Source organism: Oncorhynchus mykiss, chromosome 16 (genome assembly GCF_013265735.2).
Source record: "Oncorhynchus mykiss isolate Arlee chromosome 16, USDA_OmykA_1.1, whole genome shotgun sequence".
In the NCBI taxonomy this organism is placed as follows: Eukaryota; Metazoa; Chordata; class Actinopteri; order Salmoniformes; family Salmonidae; genus Oncorhynchus; species Oncorhynchus mykiss.
In genome coordinates this window covers 70,938,749-70,954,896 of record NC_048580.1, presented here as the reverse complement: position 1 = coordinate 70,954,896, position 16,148 = coordinate 70,938,749, and the positions used below count along the sequence as shown (strand labels likewise).

The 16,148-nt window shown below is 40.7% G+C and overlaps 13 non-coding genes across 13 annotated transcripts; all 13 read right to left on the bottom strand.

Moving 5' to 3' along the window:
• Positions 1-285: 285 nt before the first annotated feature.
• Positions 286-359, bottom strand: trnat-agu. Its single transcript has one exon. It is a non-coding gene; the product is annotated as a tRNA-Thr (tRNA).
• Positions 360-2,417: 2,058 nt separating this feature from the next.
• Positions 2,418-2,491, bottom strand: trnat-agu. Its single transcript has one exon. It is a non-coding gene; the product is annotated as a tRNA-Thr (tRNA).
• A 988-nt stretch (positions 2,492-3,479) lies between these two features.
• Positions 3,480-3,553, bottom strand: trnat-cgu. The gene has a single exon. It is a non-coding gene; the product is annotated as a tRNA-Thr (tRNA).
• A 988-nt stretch (positions 3,554-4,541) lies between these two features.
• trnat-cgu lies at positions 4,542-4,615 on the bottom strand. Its single transcript has one exon. It is a non-coding gene; the product is annotated as a tRNA-Thr (tRNA).
• A 988-nt stretch (positions 4,616-5,603) lies between these two features.
• trnat-cgu lies at positions 5,604-5,677 on the bottom strand. The gene has a single exon. It is a non-coding gene; the product is annotated as a tRNA-Thr (tRNA).
• Positions 5,678-6,665: 988 nt separating this feature from the next.
• Positions 6,666-6,739, bottom strand: trnat-agu. Its single transcript has one exon. It is a non-coding gene; the product is annotated as a tRNA-Thr (tRNA).
• Positions 6,740-7,727: 988 nt separating this feature from the next.
• trnat-cgu lies at positions 7,728-7,801 on the bottom strand. Its single transcript has one exon. It is a non-coding gene; the product is annotated as a tRNA-Thr (tRNA).
• Positions 7,802-8,789: 988 nt separating this feature from the next.
• trnat-agu lies at positions 8,790-8,863 on the bottom strand. The gene has a single exon. It is a non-coding gene; the product is annotated as a tRNA-Thr (tRNA).
• A 988-nt stretch (positions 8,864-9,851) lies between these two features.
• Positions 9,852-9,925, bottom strand: trnat-cgu. Its single transcript has one exon. It is a non-coding gene; the product is annotated as a tRNA-Thr (tRNA).
• A 988-nt stretch (positions 9,926-10,913) lies between these two features.
• trnat-cgu lies at positions 10,914-10,987 on the bottom strand. Its single transcript has one exon. It is a non-coding gene; the product is annotated as a tRNA-Thr (tRNA).
• A 988-nt stretch (positions 10,988-11,975) lies between these two features.
• On the bottom strand, positions 11,976-12,049 carry trnat-agu. Its single transcript has one exon. It is a non-coding gene; the product is annotated as a tRNA-Thr (tRNA).
• A 1,435-nt stretch (positions 12,050-13,484) lies between these two features.
• On the bottom strand, positions 13,485-13,558 carry trnat-agu. The gene has a single exon. It is a non-coding gene; the product is annotated as a tRNA-Thr (tRNA).
• Positions 13,559-14,531: 973 nt separating this feature from the next.
• trnat-cgu lies at positions 14,532-14,605 on the bottom strand. The gene has a single exon. It is a non-coding gene; the product is annotated as a tRNA-Thr (tRNA).
• Between the last annotated feature and the right edge of the window lie 1,543 nt (positions 14,606-16,148).

Genomic DNA, 16,148 nt, shown 5'->3' with positions numbered 1-16,148 from the left:
TCACAGCGAGCTACCAAAGATTGCTTGTAAAGCCTACTCATGCTCTGACAGAGACCTGTACAAGCTGGCTGAACTCTTCATTTTTAGCACTCAAAATGAATCAACTGAAGAACCAGCTGAACTTGAGACAGTTGGTACGTTGTAATTCTTTGAAAAAGTTCCCTTTTTCCGTGAAATTGGAATATCTCAATTGCATCCTCCTCACGTCTTTTCTCCTCTCATCACTCCAAATTCTCAAGACTCATTGGTTGAGAAAAGCAGAACACTCTCCACCAATGTTTGAAAAGGCTCTGCTGAGATTCGAACTCAGGATCTCCTGTTTACTAGACAGGCGCTTTAACCAACTAAGCCACAGCGCCTGTAGATGCCAAGTATGTTCCAGGTAAGAACACCGCCACACGTATTTATATCAAACATGTCTCATTCATTTAACCCATATCTCTGTCTTGCAAAATCACGTCACAAAACAGATGTTATTTACTAATATTGGAATCGATATGGACTCCTTCAATTGTCTAGCAACAGGGTTTCTTAAACTATGTTTTGGGACCCAAAGTGGGCCTGAGTATGTGAGAGGTGGGCAGCGCGATATCAGTAAACATTTTGAGTCACAAGCTATTTCTTCTTAATTTCGGTCATCCGAGGACAGTACATTTTTCATTTGGGTCTCGAACTGAATAAACTCAAGATACTCTGACATGGATTCTTAAACTATGGTCTGGGACCCAAAGTGGGAATATCGCGAGATATGAGTAAACATTCAGAATCATACACGATTTCTTCATCATTTTGGTCGTTTCGGGGAAACTACATTTCTCAGTTGGATCTCGAGATTAAAAATGGTAAAAACCTAAGAAAAAGCAGATGAATCAGTTAATGTAAGTAATTAACCTAGCATGAGATGGGGACTTTGTCAAATGGAAGAGTTATTGAGTTTCTTAGCTCACACAGGAGGTTTCAACTCATTCAAAATACAACCCTTTTGAAATGGCAATTCTTTGCCGTGACCCGGATTCAGACCGGGGTTCCTGCGGCCACAACGCAGAGTACTAAACACTATACGATCACAGCGAGCTACCAAAGATTGCTTGTAAAGCCTACTCATGCTCTGACAGAGACCTGTACAAGCTGGCTGAACTCTTCATTTAGCACTCGAAATGAATCAACTGAAGAACCAGCTGAAGTTGAGACATTTGGTACCTTGTAATTCTTTGAAAAAGTTCCCTTTTCCGTGAAATATCTCAATTGCATCCTCCTCACATATTTTCTCCTCTCATCACTCCAAATTCTCAAGACTCATTGGTTGAGAAAGCAGAACACTCTCCACCAATGTGTTCAATGACATGTTTGAAAAGGCTCTGCTGAGATTCGAACTCAGGATCTCCCGTTTACTAGACAGTCGCTTTAACCAACTAAGCCACAGCGCCTGTAGATGCCAAGTATGTTCCAGGTAAGAACACCGCCACATGTATTTATATCAAACATGTCTCATTCATTTAACCCATATCTCTGTCTTGCAAAATCACGTCACAAAACAGATGTTATTTACTAATATTGGAATCGATATGGACTCCTTCAATTGTCTAGCAACAGGGTTTCTTAAACTATGTTTTGGGACCCAAAGTGGGCCTGAGTATGTGAGAGGTGGGCAGCGCGATATCAGTAAGCATTTTGAGTCACAAGCTATTTCTTCTTAATTTCGGTCATCCGAGGACAGTACATTTTTCATTTGGGTCTCGAACTGAATAAACTCAAGATACTCTGACATGGATTCTTAAACTATGGTTTGGGACCCAAAGTGGGAATATCGCGAGATATGAGTAAACATTCAGAATCATACACGATTTCTTCATCATTTTGGTCGTTTCGGGGAAACTACATTTCTCAGTTGGATCTCGAGATTAAAAATGGTAAAAACCTAAGAAAAAGCAGATGAATCAGTTAATGTAAGTAATTAACCTACCATGAGATGGGGACTTTGTCAAATGGAAGAGTTATTGAGTTTCTTAGCTCACACAGGAGGTTTCAACTCATTCAAAATACAACCCTTTTGAAATGGCAATTCTTTGCCTTGACCCGGATTCAGACCGTGGTTCCTGCGGCCACAACGCAGAGTACTAAACACTATACGATCACAGCGAGCTACCAAAGATTGCTTGTAAAGCCTACTCATGCTCTGACAGAGACCTGTACAAGCTGGCTGAACTCTTCATTTTTAGCACTCAAAATGAATCAACTGAAGAACCAGCTGAACTTGAGACAGTTGGTACGTTGTAATTCTTTGAAAAAGTTCCCTTTTTCCGTGAAATTGGAATATCTCAATTGCATCCTCCTCACGTCTTTTCTCCTCTCATCACTCCAAATTCTCAAGACTCATTGGTTGAGAAAAGCAGAACACTCTCCACCAATGTTTGAAAAGGCTCTGCTGAGATTCGAACTCAGGATCTCCTGTTTACTAGACAGGCGCTTTAACCAACTAAGCCACAGCGCCTGTAGATGCCAAGTATGTTCCAGGTAAGAACACCGCCACACGTATTTATATCAAACATGTCTCATTCATTTAACCCATATCTCTGTCTTGCAAAATCACGTCACAAAACAGATGTTATTTACTAATATTGGAATCGATATGGACTCCTTCAATTGTCTAGCAACAGGGTTTCTTAAACTATGTTTTGGGACCCAAAGTGGGCCTGAGTATGTGAGAGGTGGGCAGCGCGATATCAGTAAACATTTTGAGTCACAAGCTATTTCTTCTTAATTTCGGTCATCCGAGGACAGTACATTTTTCATTTGGGTCTCGAACTGAATAAACTCAAGATACTCTGACATGGATTCTTAAACTATGGTCTGGGACCCAAAGTGGGAATATCGCGAGATATGAGTAAACATTCAGAATCATACACGATTTCTTCATCATTTTGGTCGTTTCGGGGAAACTACATTTCTCAGTTGGATCTCGAGATTAAAAATGGTAAAAACCTAAGAAAAAGCAGATGAATCAGTTAATGTAAGTAATTAACCTACCATGAGATGGGGACTTTGTCAAATGGAAGAGTTATTGAGTTTCTTAGCTCACACAGGAGGTTTCAACTCATTCAAAATACAACCCTTTTGAAATGGCAATTCTTTGCCGTGACCCGGATTCAGACCGGGGTTCCTGCGGCCACAACGCAGAGTACTAAACACTATACGATCACAGCGAGCTACCAAAGATTGCTTGTAAAGCCTACTCATGCTCTGACAGAGACCTGTACAAGCTGGCTGAACTCTTCATTTAGCACTCGAAATGAATCAACTGAAGAACCAGCTGAACATGAGATAGTTGGTACGTTGTAATTCTTTGAAAAAGTTCCCTTTTTCCGTGAAATTGGAATATCTCAATTGCATCCTCCTCACGTCTTTTCTCCTCTCATCACTCCAAATTCTCAAGACTCATTGGTTGAGAAAAGCAGAACACTCTCCACCAATGTTTGAAAAGGCTCTGCTGAGATTTGAACTCAGGATCTCCTGTTTACGAGACAGGCGCTTTAACCAACTAAGCCACAGCGCCTGTAGATGCCAAGTATGTTCCAGGTAAGAACACCGCCACACGTATTTATATCAAACATGTCTCATTCATTTAACCCATATATCTGTCTTGCAAAATCACGTCACAAAACAGATGTTATTTACTAATATTGGAATCGATATGGACTCCTTCAATTGTCTAGCAACAGGGTTTCTTAAGCTATGTTTTGGGACCCAAAGTGGGCCTGAGTATGTGAGAGGTGGGCAGCGCGATATCAGTAAACATTTTGAGTCACAAGCTATTTCTTCTTAATTTCGGTCATCCGAGGACAGTACATTTTTCATTTGGGTCTCGAACTGAATAAACTCAAGATACTCTGACATGGATTCTTAAACTATGGTCTGGGACCCAAAGTGGGAATATCGCGAGATATGAGTAAACATTCAGACTCATACACGATTTCTTCATCATTTTGGTCGTTTCGGGGAAACTACATTTCTCAGTTGGATCTCGAGATTAAAAATGGTAAAAACCTAAGAAAAAGCAGATGAATCAGTTAATGTAAGTAATTAACCTACCATGAGATGGGGACTTTGTCAAATGGAAGAGTTATTGAGTTTCTTAGCTCACACAGGAGGTTTCAACTCATTCAAAATACAACCCTTTTGAAATGGCAATTCTTTGCCGTGACCCGGATTCAGACCGGGGTTCCTGCGGCCACAACGCAGAGTACTAAACACTATACGATCACAGCGAGCTACCAAAGATTGCTTGTAAAGCCTACTCATGCTCTGACAGAGACCTGTACAAGCTGGCTGAACTCTTCATTTAGCACTCGAAATGAATCAACTGAAGAACCAGCTGAACATGAGATAGTTGGTACGTTGTAATTCTTTGAAAAAGTTCCCTTTTTCCGTGAAATTGGAATATCTCAATTGCATCCTCCTCACGTCTTTTCTCCTCTCATCACTCCAAATTCTCAAGACTCATTGGTTGAGAAAAGCAGAACACTCTCCACCAATGTTTGAAAAGGCTCTGCTGAGATTTGAACTCAGGATCTCCTGTTTACGAGACAGGCGCTTTAACCAACTAAGCCACAGCGCCTGTAGATGCCAAGTATGTTCCAGGTAAGAACACCGCCACACGTATTTATATCAAACATGTCTCATTCATTTAACCCATATCTCTGTCTTGCAAAATCACGTCACAAAACAGATGTTATTTACTAATATTGGAATCGATATGGACTCCTTCAATTGTCTAGCAACAGGGTTTCTTAAGCTATGTTTTGGGACCCAAAGTGGGCCTGAGTATGTGAGAGGTGGGCAGCGCGATATCAGTAAACATTTTGAGTCACAAGCTATTTCTTCTTAATTTCTGTCATCCGAGGACAGTACATTTTTCATTTGGGTCTCGAACTGAATAAACTCAAGATACTCTGACATGGATTCTTAAACTATGGTTTGGGACCCAAAGTGGGAATATCGCGAGATATGAGTAAACATTCAGAATCATACACGATTTCTTCATCATTTTGGTCGTTTCGGGGAAACTACATTTCTCAGTTGGATCTCGAGATTAAAAATGGTAAAAACCTAAGAAAAAGCAGATTAATCAGTTAATGTAAGTAATTAACCTACCATGAGATGGGGACTTTGTCAAATGGAAGAGTTATTGAGTTTCTTAGCTCACACAGGAGGTTTCAACTCATTCAAAATACAACCCTTTTGAAATGGCAATTCTTTGCCGTGACCCGGATTCAGACCGGGGTTCCTGCGGCCACAACGCAGAGTACTAAACACTATACGATCACAGCGAGCTACCAAAGATTGCTTGTAAAGCCTACTCATGCTCTGACAGAGACCTGTACAAGCTGGCTGAACTCTTCATTTAGCACTCGAAATGAATCAACTGAAGAACCAGCTGAACTTGAGATAGTTGGTACGTTGTAATTCTTTGAAAAAGTTCCCTTTTTCCGTGAAATTGGAATATCTCAATTGCATCCTCCTCACGTCTTTTCTCCTCTCATCACTCCAAATTCTCAAGACTCATTGGTTGAGAAAAGCAGAACACTCTCCACCAATGTTTGAAAAGGCTCTGCTGAGATTTGAACTCAGGATCTCCTGTTTACGAGACAGGCGCTTTAACCAACTAAGCCACAGCGCCTGTAGATGCCAAGTATGTTCCAGGTAAGAACACCGCCACACGTATTTATATCAAACATGTCTCATTCATTTAACCCATATCTCTGTCTTGCAAAATCACGTCACAAAACAGATGTTATTTACTAATATTGGAATCGATATGGACTCCTTCAATTGTCTAGCAACAGGGTTTCTTAAGCTATGTTTTGGGACCCAAAGTGGGCCTGAGTATGTGAGAGGTGGGCAGCGCGATATCAGTAAACATTTTGAGTCACAAGCTATTTCTTCTTAATTTCGGTCATCCGAGGACAGTACATTTTTCATTTGGGTCTCGAACTGAATAAACTCAAGATACTCTGACATGGATTCTTAAACTATGGTTTGGGACCCAAAGTGGGAATATCGCGAGATATGAGTAAACATTCAGAATCATACACGATTTCTTCATCATTTTGGTCGTTTCGGGGAAACTACATTTCTCAGTTGGATCTCGAGATTAAAAATGGTAAAAACCTAAGAAAAAGCAGATTAATCAGTTAATGTAAGTAATTAACCTACCATGAGATCGGGACTTTGTCAAATGGAAGAGTTATTGAGTTTCTTAGCTCACACAGGAGGTTTCAACTCATTCAAAATACAACCCTTTTGAAATGGCAATTCTTTGCCGTGACCCGGATTCAGACCGGGGTTCCTGCGGCCACAACGCAGAGTACTAAACACTATACGATCACAGCGAGCTACCAAAGATTGCTTGTAAAGCCTACTCATGCTCTGACAGAGACCTGTACAAGCTGGCTGAACTCTTCATTTAGCACTCGAAATGAATCAACTGAAGAACCAGCTGAACTTGAGATAGTTGGTACGTTGTAATTCTTTGAAAAAGTTCCCTTTTTCCGTGAAATTGGAATATCTCAATTGCATCCTCCTCACGTCTTTTCTCCTCTCATCACTCCAAATTCTCAAGACTCATTGGTTGAGAAAAGCAGAACACTCTCCACCAATGTTTGAAAAGGCTCTGCTGAGATTCGAACTCAGGATCTCCTGTTTACTAGACAGGCGCTTTAACCAACTAAGCCACAGCGCCTGTAGATGCCAAGTATGTTCCAGGTAAGAACACCGCCACACGTATTTATATCAAACATGTCTCATTCCTTTAACCCATATCTCTGTCTTGCAAAATCACGTCACAAAACAGATGTTATTTACTAATATTGGAATCGATATGGACTCCTTCAATTGTCTAGCAACAGGGTTTCTTAAGCTATGTTTTGGGACCCAAAGTGGGCCTGAGTATGTGAGAGGTGGGCAGCGCGATATCAGTAAACATTTTGAGTCACAAGCTATTTCTTCTTAATTTCGGTCATCCGAGGACAGTACATTTTTCATTTGGGTCTCGAACTGAATAAACTCAAGATACTCTGACATGGATTCTTAAACTATGGTCTGGGACCCAAAGTGGGAATATCGCGAGATATGAGTAAACATTCAGACTCATACACGATTTCTTCATCATTTTGGTCGTTTCGGGGAAACTACATTTCTCAGTTGGATCTCGAGATTAAAAATGGTAAAAACCTAAGAAAAAGCAGATGAATCAGTTAATGTAAGTAATTAACCTACCATGAGATGGGGACTTTGTCAAATGGAAGAGTTATTGAGTTTCTTAGCTCACACAGGAGGTTTCAACTCATTCAAAATACAACCCTTTTGAAATGGCAATTATTTGCCGTGACCCGGATTCAGACCGGGGTTCCTGCGGCCACAACGCAGAGTACTAAACACTATACGATCACAGCGAGCTACCAAAGATTGCTTGTAAAGCCTACTCATGCTCTGACAGAGACCTGTACAAGCTGGCTGAACTCTTCATTTAGCACTCGAAATGAATCAACTGAAGAACCAGCTGAACATGAGATAGTTGGTACGTTGTAATTCTTTGAAAAAGTTCCCTTTTTCCGTGAAATTGGAATATCTCAATTGCATCCTCCTCACGTCTTTTCTCCTCTCATCACTCCAAATTCTCAAGACTCATTGGTTGAGAAAAGCAGAACACTCTCCACCAATGTTTGAAAAGGCTCTGCTGAGATTTGAACTCAGGATCTCCTGTTTACGAGACAGGCGCTTTAACCAACTAAGCCACAGCGCCTGTAGATTTCAAGTATGTTCCAGGTAAGAACACCGCCACACGTATTTATATCAAACATGTCTCATTCATTTAACCCATATCTCTGTCTTGCAAAATCACGTCACAAAACAGATGTTATTTACTAATATTGGAATCGATATGGACTCCTTCAATTGTCTAGCAACAGGGTTTCTTAAGCTATGTTTTGGGACCCAAAGTGGGCCTGAGTATGTGAGAGGTGGGCAGCGCGATATCAGTAAACATTTTGAGTCACAAGCTATTTCTTCTTAATTTCGGTCATCCGAGGACAGTACATTTTTCATTTGGGTCTCGAACTGAATAACCTCAAGATACTCTGACATGGATTCTTAAACTATGGTTTGGGACCCAAAGTGGGAATATCGCGAGATATGAGTAAACATTCAGAATCATACACGATTTCTTCATCATTTTGGTCGTTTCGGGGAAACTACATTTCTCAGTTGGATCTCGAGATTAAAAATGGTAAAAACCTAAGAAAAAGCAGATTAATCAGTTAATGTAAGTAATTAACCTACCATGAGATCGGGACTTTGTCAAATGGAAGAGTTATTGAGTTTCTTAGCTCACACAGGAGGTTTCAACTCATTCAAAATACAACCCTTTTGAAATGGCAATTCTTTGCCGTGACCCGGATTCAGACCGGGGTTCCTGCGGCCACAACGCAGAGTACTAAACACTATACGATCACAGCGAGCTACCAAAGATTGCTTGTAAAGCCTACTCATGCTCTGACAGAGACCTGTACAAGCTGGCTGAACTCTTCATTTAGCACTCGAAATGAATCAACTGAAGAACCAGCTGAACTTGAGATAGTTGGTACGTTGTAATTCTTTGAAAAAGTTCCCTTTTTCCGTGAAATTGGAATATCTCAATTGCATCCTCCTCACGTCTTTTCTCCTCTCATCACTCCAAATTCTCAAGACTCATTGGTTGAGAAAAGCAGAACACTCTCCACCAATGTTTGAAAAGGCTCTGCTGAGATTCGAACTCAGGATCTCCTGTTTACTAGACAGGCGCTTTAACCAACTAAGCCACAGCGCCTGTAGATGCCAAGTATGTTCCAGGTAAGAACACCGCCACACGTATTTATATCAAACATGTCTCATTCCTTTAACCCATATCTCTGTCTTGCAAAATCACGTCACAAAACAGATGTTATTTACTAATATTGGAATCGATATGGACTCCTTCAATTGTCTAGCAACAGGGTTTCTTAAGCTATGTTTTGGGACCCAAAGTGGGCCTGAGTATGTGAGAGGTGGGCAGCGCGATATCAGTAAACATTTTGAGTCACAAGCTATTTCTTCTTAATTTCGGTCATCCGAGGACAGTACATTTTTCATTTGGGTCTCGAACTGAATAAACTCAAGATACTCTGACATGGATTCTTAAACTATGGTCTGGGACCCAAAGTGGGAATATCGCGAGATATGAGTAAACATTCAGACTCATACACGATTTCTTCATCATTTTGGTCGTTTCGGGGAAACTACATTTCTCAGTTGGATCTCGAGATTAAAAATGGTAAAAACCTAAGAAAAAGCAGATGAATCAGTTAATGTAAGTAATTAACCTACCATGAGATGGGGACTTTGTCAAATGGAAGAGTTATTGAGTTTCTTAGCTCACACAGGAGGTTTCAACTCATTCAAAATACAACCCTTTTGAAATGGCAATTATTTGCCGTGACCCGGATTCAGACCGGGGTTCCTGCGGCCACAACGCAGAGTACTAAACACTATACGATCACAGCGAGCTACCAAAGATTGCTTGTAAAGCCTACTCATGCTCTGACAGAGACCTGTACAAGCTGGCTGAACTCTTCATTTAGCACTCGAAATGAATCAACTGAAGAACCAGCTGAACATGAGATAGTTGGTACGTTGTAATTCTTTGAAAAAGTTCCCTTTTTCCGTGAAATTGGAATATCTCAATTGCATCCTCCTCACGTCTTTTCTCCTCTCATCACTCCAAATTCTCAAGACTCATTGGTTGAGAAAAGCAGAACACTCTCCACCAATGTTTGAAAAGGCTCTGCTGAGATTTGAACTCAGGATCTCCTGTTTACGAGACAGGCGCTTTAACCAACTAAGCCACAGCGCCTGTAGATTTCAAGTATGTTCCAGGTAAGAACACCGCCACACGTATTTATATCAAACATGTCTCATTCATTTAACCCATATCTCTGTCTTGCAAAATCACGTCACAAAACAGATGTTATTTACTAATATTGGAATCGATATGGACTCCTTCAATTGTCTAGCAACAGGGTTTCTTAAGCTATGTTTTGGGACCCAAAGTGGGCCTGAGTATGTGAGAGGTGGGCAGCGCGATATCAGTAAACATTTTGAGTCACAAGCTATTTCTTCTTAATTTCGGTCATCCGAGGACAGTACATTTTTCATTTGGGTCTCGAACTGAATAAACTCAAGATACTCTGACATGGATTCTTAAACTATGGTCTGGGACCCAAAGTGGGAATATCGCGAGATATGAGTAAACATTCAGACTCATACACGATTTCTTCATCATTTTGGTCGTTTCGGGGAAACTACATTTCTCAGTTGGATCTCGAGATTAAAAATGGTAAAAACCTAAGAAAAAGCAGATGAATCAGTTAATGTAAGTAATTAACCTACCATGAGATGGGGACTTTGTCAAATGGAAGAGTTATTGAGTTTCTTAGCTCACACAGGAGGTTTCAACTCATTCAAAATACAACCCTTTTGAAATGGCAATTCTTTGCCGTGACCCGGATTCAGACCGGGGTTCCTGCGGCCACAACGCAGAGTACTAAACACTATACGATCACAGCGAGCTACCAAAGATTGCTTGTAAAGCCTACTCATGCTCTGACAGAGACCTGTACAAGCTGGCTGAACTCTTCATTTAGCACTCGAAATGAATCAACTGAAGAACCAGCTGAACATGAGATAGTTGGTACGTTGTAATTCTTTGAAAAAGTTCCCTTTTTCCGTGATATTGGAATATCTCAATTGCATCCTCCTCACGTCTTTTCTCCTCTCATCACTCCAAATTCTCAAGACTCATTGGTTGAGAAAAGCAGAACACTCTCCACCAATGTTTGAAAAGGCTCTGCTGAGATTTGAACTCAGGATCTCCTGTTTACGAGACAGGCGCTTTAACCAACTAAGCCACAGCGCCTGTAGATGCCAAGTATGTTCCAGGTAAGAACACCGCCACACGTATTTATATCAAACATGTCTCATTCATTTAACCCATATCTCTGTCTTGCAAAATCACGTCACAAAACAGATGTTATTTACTAATATTGGAATCGATATGGACTCCTTCAATTGTCTAGCAACAGGGTTTCTTAAGCTATGTTTTGGGACCCAAAGTGGGCCTGAGTATGTGAGAGGTGGGCAGCGCGATATCAGTAAACATTTTGAGTCACAAGCTATTTCTTCTTAATTTCGGTCATCCGAGGACAGTACATTTTTCATTTGGGTCTCGAACTGAATAAACTCAAGATACTCTGACATGGATTCTTAAACTATGGTTTGGGACCCAAAGTGGGAATATCGCGAGATATGAGTAAACATTCAGAATCATACACGATTTCTTCATCATTTTGGTCGTTTCGGGGAAACTACATTTCTCAGTTGGATCTCGAGATTAAAAATGGTAAAAACCTAAGAAAAAGCAGATGAATCAGTTAATGTAAGTAATTAACCTACCATGAGATGGGGACTTTGTCAAATGGAAGAGTTATTGAGTTTCTTAGCTCACACAGGAGGTTTCAACTCATTCAAAATACAACCCTTTTGAAATGGCAATTCTTTGCCGTGACCCGGATTCAGACCGGGGTTCCTGCGGCCACAACGCAGAGTACTAAACACTATACGATCACAGCGAGCTACCAAAGATTGCTTGTAAAGCCTACTCATGCTCTGACAGAGACCTGTACAAGCTGGCTGAACTCTTCATTTAGCACTCGAAATGAATCAACTGAAGAACCAGCTGAACTTGAGATAGTTGGTACGTTGTAATTCTTTGAAAAAGTTCCCTTTTTCCGTGAAATTGGAATATCTCAATTGCATCCTCCTCACGTCTTTTCTCCTCTCATCACTCCAAATTATCAAGACTCATTGGTTGAGAAAAGCAGAACACTCTCCACCAATGTTTGAAAAGGCTCTGCTGAGATTCGAACTCAGGATCTCCTGTTTACTAGACAGGCGCTTTAACCAACTAAGCCACAGCGCCTGTAGATGCCAAGTATGTTCCAGGTAAAAACACCGCCACACGTATTTATATCAAACATGTCTCATTCATTTAACCCATATCTCTGTCTTGCAAAATCACGTCACTAAACAGATGTTATTTACTAATATTGGAATCGATATGGACTCCTTCAATTGTCTAGCAACAGGGTTTCTTAAGCTATGTTTTGGGACCCAAAGTGAGCCTGAGTATGTGAGAGGTGGGCAGCGCGATATCAGTAAACATTTTGAGTCACAAGCTATTTCTTCTTAATTTCGGTCATCCGAGGACAGTACATTTTTCATTTGGGTCTCGAACTGAATAAACTCAAGATACTCTGACATGGATTCTTAAACTATGGTTTGGGACCCAAAGTGGGAATATCGCGAGATATGAGTAAACATTCATAATCATACACGATTTCTTCATCATTTTGGTCGTTTCGGGGAAACTACATTTCTCAGTTGGATCTCGAGATTAAAAATGGTAAAAACCTAAGAAAAAGCAGATGAATCAGTTAATGTAAGTAATTAACCTACCATGAGATGGGGACTTTGTCAAATGGAAGAGTTATTGAGTTTCTTAGCTCACACAGGAGGTTTCAACTCATTCAAAATACAACCCTTTTGAAATGGCAATTCTTTGCCGTGACCCGGATTCAGACCGGGGTTCCTGCGGCCACAACGCAGAGTACTAAACACTATACGATCACAGCGAGCTACCAAAGATTGCTTGTAAAGCCTACTCATGCTCTGACAGAGACCTGTACAAGCTGGCTGAACTCTTCATTTAGCACTCGAAATTAATCAACTGAAGAACCAGCTGAACTTGAGATAGTTGGTACGTTGTAATTCTTTGAAAAAGTTCCCTTTTTCCGTGAAATTGGAATATCTCAATTGCATCCTCCTCACGTCTTTTCTCCTCTCATCACTCCAAATTATCAAGACTCATTGGTTGAGAAAAGCAGAACACTCTCCACCAATGTTTGAAAAGGCTCTGCTGAGATTCGAACTCAGGATCTCCTGTTTACTAGACAGGCACTTTAACCAACTAAGCCACAGCACCTGTAGATGCCAAGTATGTTCCAGGTAAGAACACCGCCACACGTATTTATATCAAACATGTCTCATTCATTTAACCCATATCTCTGTCTTGCAAAATCACGTCACAAAACATTTGTTATTTACTAATATTGGAATCGATATGGACTCCTTCAATTGTCTAGCAACAGGGTTTCTTAAGCTATGTTTTGGGACCCAAAGTGGGCCTGAGTATGTGAGAGGTGGGCAGCGCGATATCAGTAAACATTTTGAGTCACAAGCTATTTCTTCTTAATTTCGGTCATCCGGTCATCTCACGTCTTTTCTCCTCTCATCACTCCAAATTCTCAAGACTCATTGGTTGAGAAAAGCAGAACACTCTCCACCAATGTTTGAAATGGCTCTGCTGAGATTCGAACTCAGGATCTCCTGTTTACTAGACAGGCGCTTTAACCAACTAAGCCACAGCGCCTGTAGATGCCAAGTATGTTCCAGGTAAAAACACCGCCACACGTATTTATATCAAACATGTCTCATTCATTTAACCCATATCTCTGTCTTGCAAAATCACGTCACTAAACAGATGTTATTTACTAATATTGGAATCGATATGGACTCCTTCAATTGTCTAGCAACAGGGTTTCTTAAGCTATGTTTTGGGACCCAAAGTGGGCCTGAGTATGTGAGAGGTGGGCAGCGCGATATCAGTAAACATTTTGAGTCACAAGCTATTTCTTCTTAATTTCGGTCATCCGAGGACAGTACATTTTTCATTTGGGTCTCGAACTGAATAAACTCAAGATACTCTGACATGGATTCTTAAACTATGGTTTGGGACCCAAAGTGGGAATATCGCGAGATATGAGTAAACATTCAGAATCATACACGATTTCTTCATCATTTTGGTCGTTTCGGGGAAACTACATTTCTCAGTTGGATCTCGAGATTAAAAATGGTAAAAACCTAAGAAAAAGCAGATGAATCAGTTAATGTAAGTAATTAACCTACCATGAGATGGGGACTTTGTCAAATGGAAGAGTTATTGAGTTTCTTAGCTCACACAGGAGGTTTCAACTCATTCAAAATACAACCCTTTTGAAATGGCAATTCTTTGCCGTGACCCGGATTCAGACCGGGGTTCCTGCGGCCACAACGCAGAGTACTAAACACTATACGATCACAGCGAGCTACCAAAGATTGCTTGTAAAGCCTACTCATGCTCTGACAGAGACCTGTACAAGCTGGCTGAACTCTTCATTTAGCACTCGAAATGAATCAACTGAAGAACCAGCTGAACTTGAGATAGTTGGTACGTTGTAATTCTTTGAAAAAGTTCCCTTTTTCCGTGAAATTGGAATATCTCAATTGCATCCTCCTCACATCACTCCAAATTCTCAAGACTCATTGGTTGAGAAAAGCAGAACACTCTCCACCAATGTTTGAAAAGGCTCTGCTGAGATTTGAACTCAGGATCTCCTGTTTACGAGACAGGCGCTTTAACCAACTAAGCCAGAGCGCCTGTAGATGCCAAGTATGTTCCAGGTAAGAACACCGCCACACGTATTTATATCAAACATGTCTCATTCATTTAACCCATATCTCTGTCTTGCAAAATCACGTCACAAAACAGATGTTATTTACTAATATTGGAATCGATATGGACTCCTTCAATTGTCTAGCAACAGGGTTTCTTAAGCTATGTTTTGGGACCCAAAGTGGGCCTGAGTATGTGAGAGGTGGGCAGCGCGATATCAGTAAACATTTTGAGTCACAAGCGATTTCTTCTTAATTTCGGTCATCCGAGGACAGTACATTTTTCATTTGGGTCTCGAACTGAATAAACTCAAGATACTCTGACATGGATTCTTAAACTATGGTTTGGGACCCAAAGTGGGAATATCGCGAGATATGAGTAAACATTCAGAATCATACACGATTTCTTCATCATTTTGGTCGTTTCGGGGAAACTACATTTCTCAGTTGGATCTCGAGATTAAAAATGGTAAAAACCTAAGAAAAAGCAGATGAATCAGTTAATGTAAGTAATTAACCTACCATGAGATGGGGACTTTGTCAAATGGAAGAGTTATTGAGTTTCTTAGCTCACACAGGAGGTTTCAACTCATTCAAAATACAACCCTTTTGAAATGGCAATTCTTTGCCGTGACCCGGATTCAGACCGGGGTTCCTGCGGCCACAACGCAGAGTACTAAACACTATACGATCACAGCGAGCTACCAAAGATTGCTTGTAAAGCCTACTCATGCTCAGACAGAGACCTGTACAAGCTGGCTGAACTATTCATTTAGCACTCGAAATGAATCAACTGAAGAACCAGCTGAACTTGAGATAGTTGGTACGTTGTAATTCTTTGAAAAAGTTCCCTTTTTCCGTGAAATTGGAATATCTCAATTGCATCCTCCTCACGTCTTTTCTCCTCTCATCACTCCAAATTCTCAAGACTCATTGGTTGAGAAATGCAGAACACTCTCCACCAATGTTTGAAAATGCTCTGCTGAGATTCGAACTCAGGATCTCCTGTTTACTAGACAGGTGCTTTAACCAACTAAGCCACAGCGCCTGTAGATGCCAAGTATGTTCCAGGTAAGAACACCGCCACACGTATTTATATCAAACATGTCTCATTAATTTAACCCATATCTCTGTCTTGCAAAATCACGTCACAAAACAGATGTTATTTACTAATATTGGAATCGATATGGACTCCTTCAATTGTCTAGCAACAGGGTTTCTTAAACTATGTTTTGGGACCCAAAGTGGGCCTGAGTATGTGAGAGGTGGGCAGCGCGATATCAGTAAACATTTTGAGTCACAAGCTATTTCTTCTTAATTTCGGTCATCCGAGGACAGTACATTTTTCATTTGGGTCTCGAACTGAATAAACTCAAGATACTCTGACATGGATTCTTAAACTATGGTTTGGGACCCAAAGTGGGAATATCGCGAGATATGAGTAAACATTCAGAATCATACACGATTTCTTCATCATTTTGGTCGTTTCGGGGAAACTACATTTCTCAGTTGGATCTCGAGATTAAACA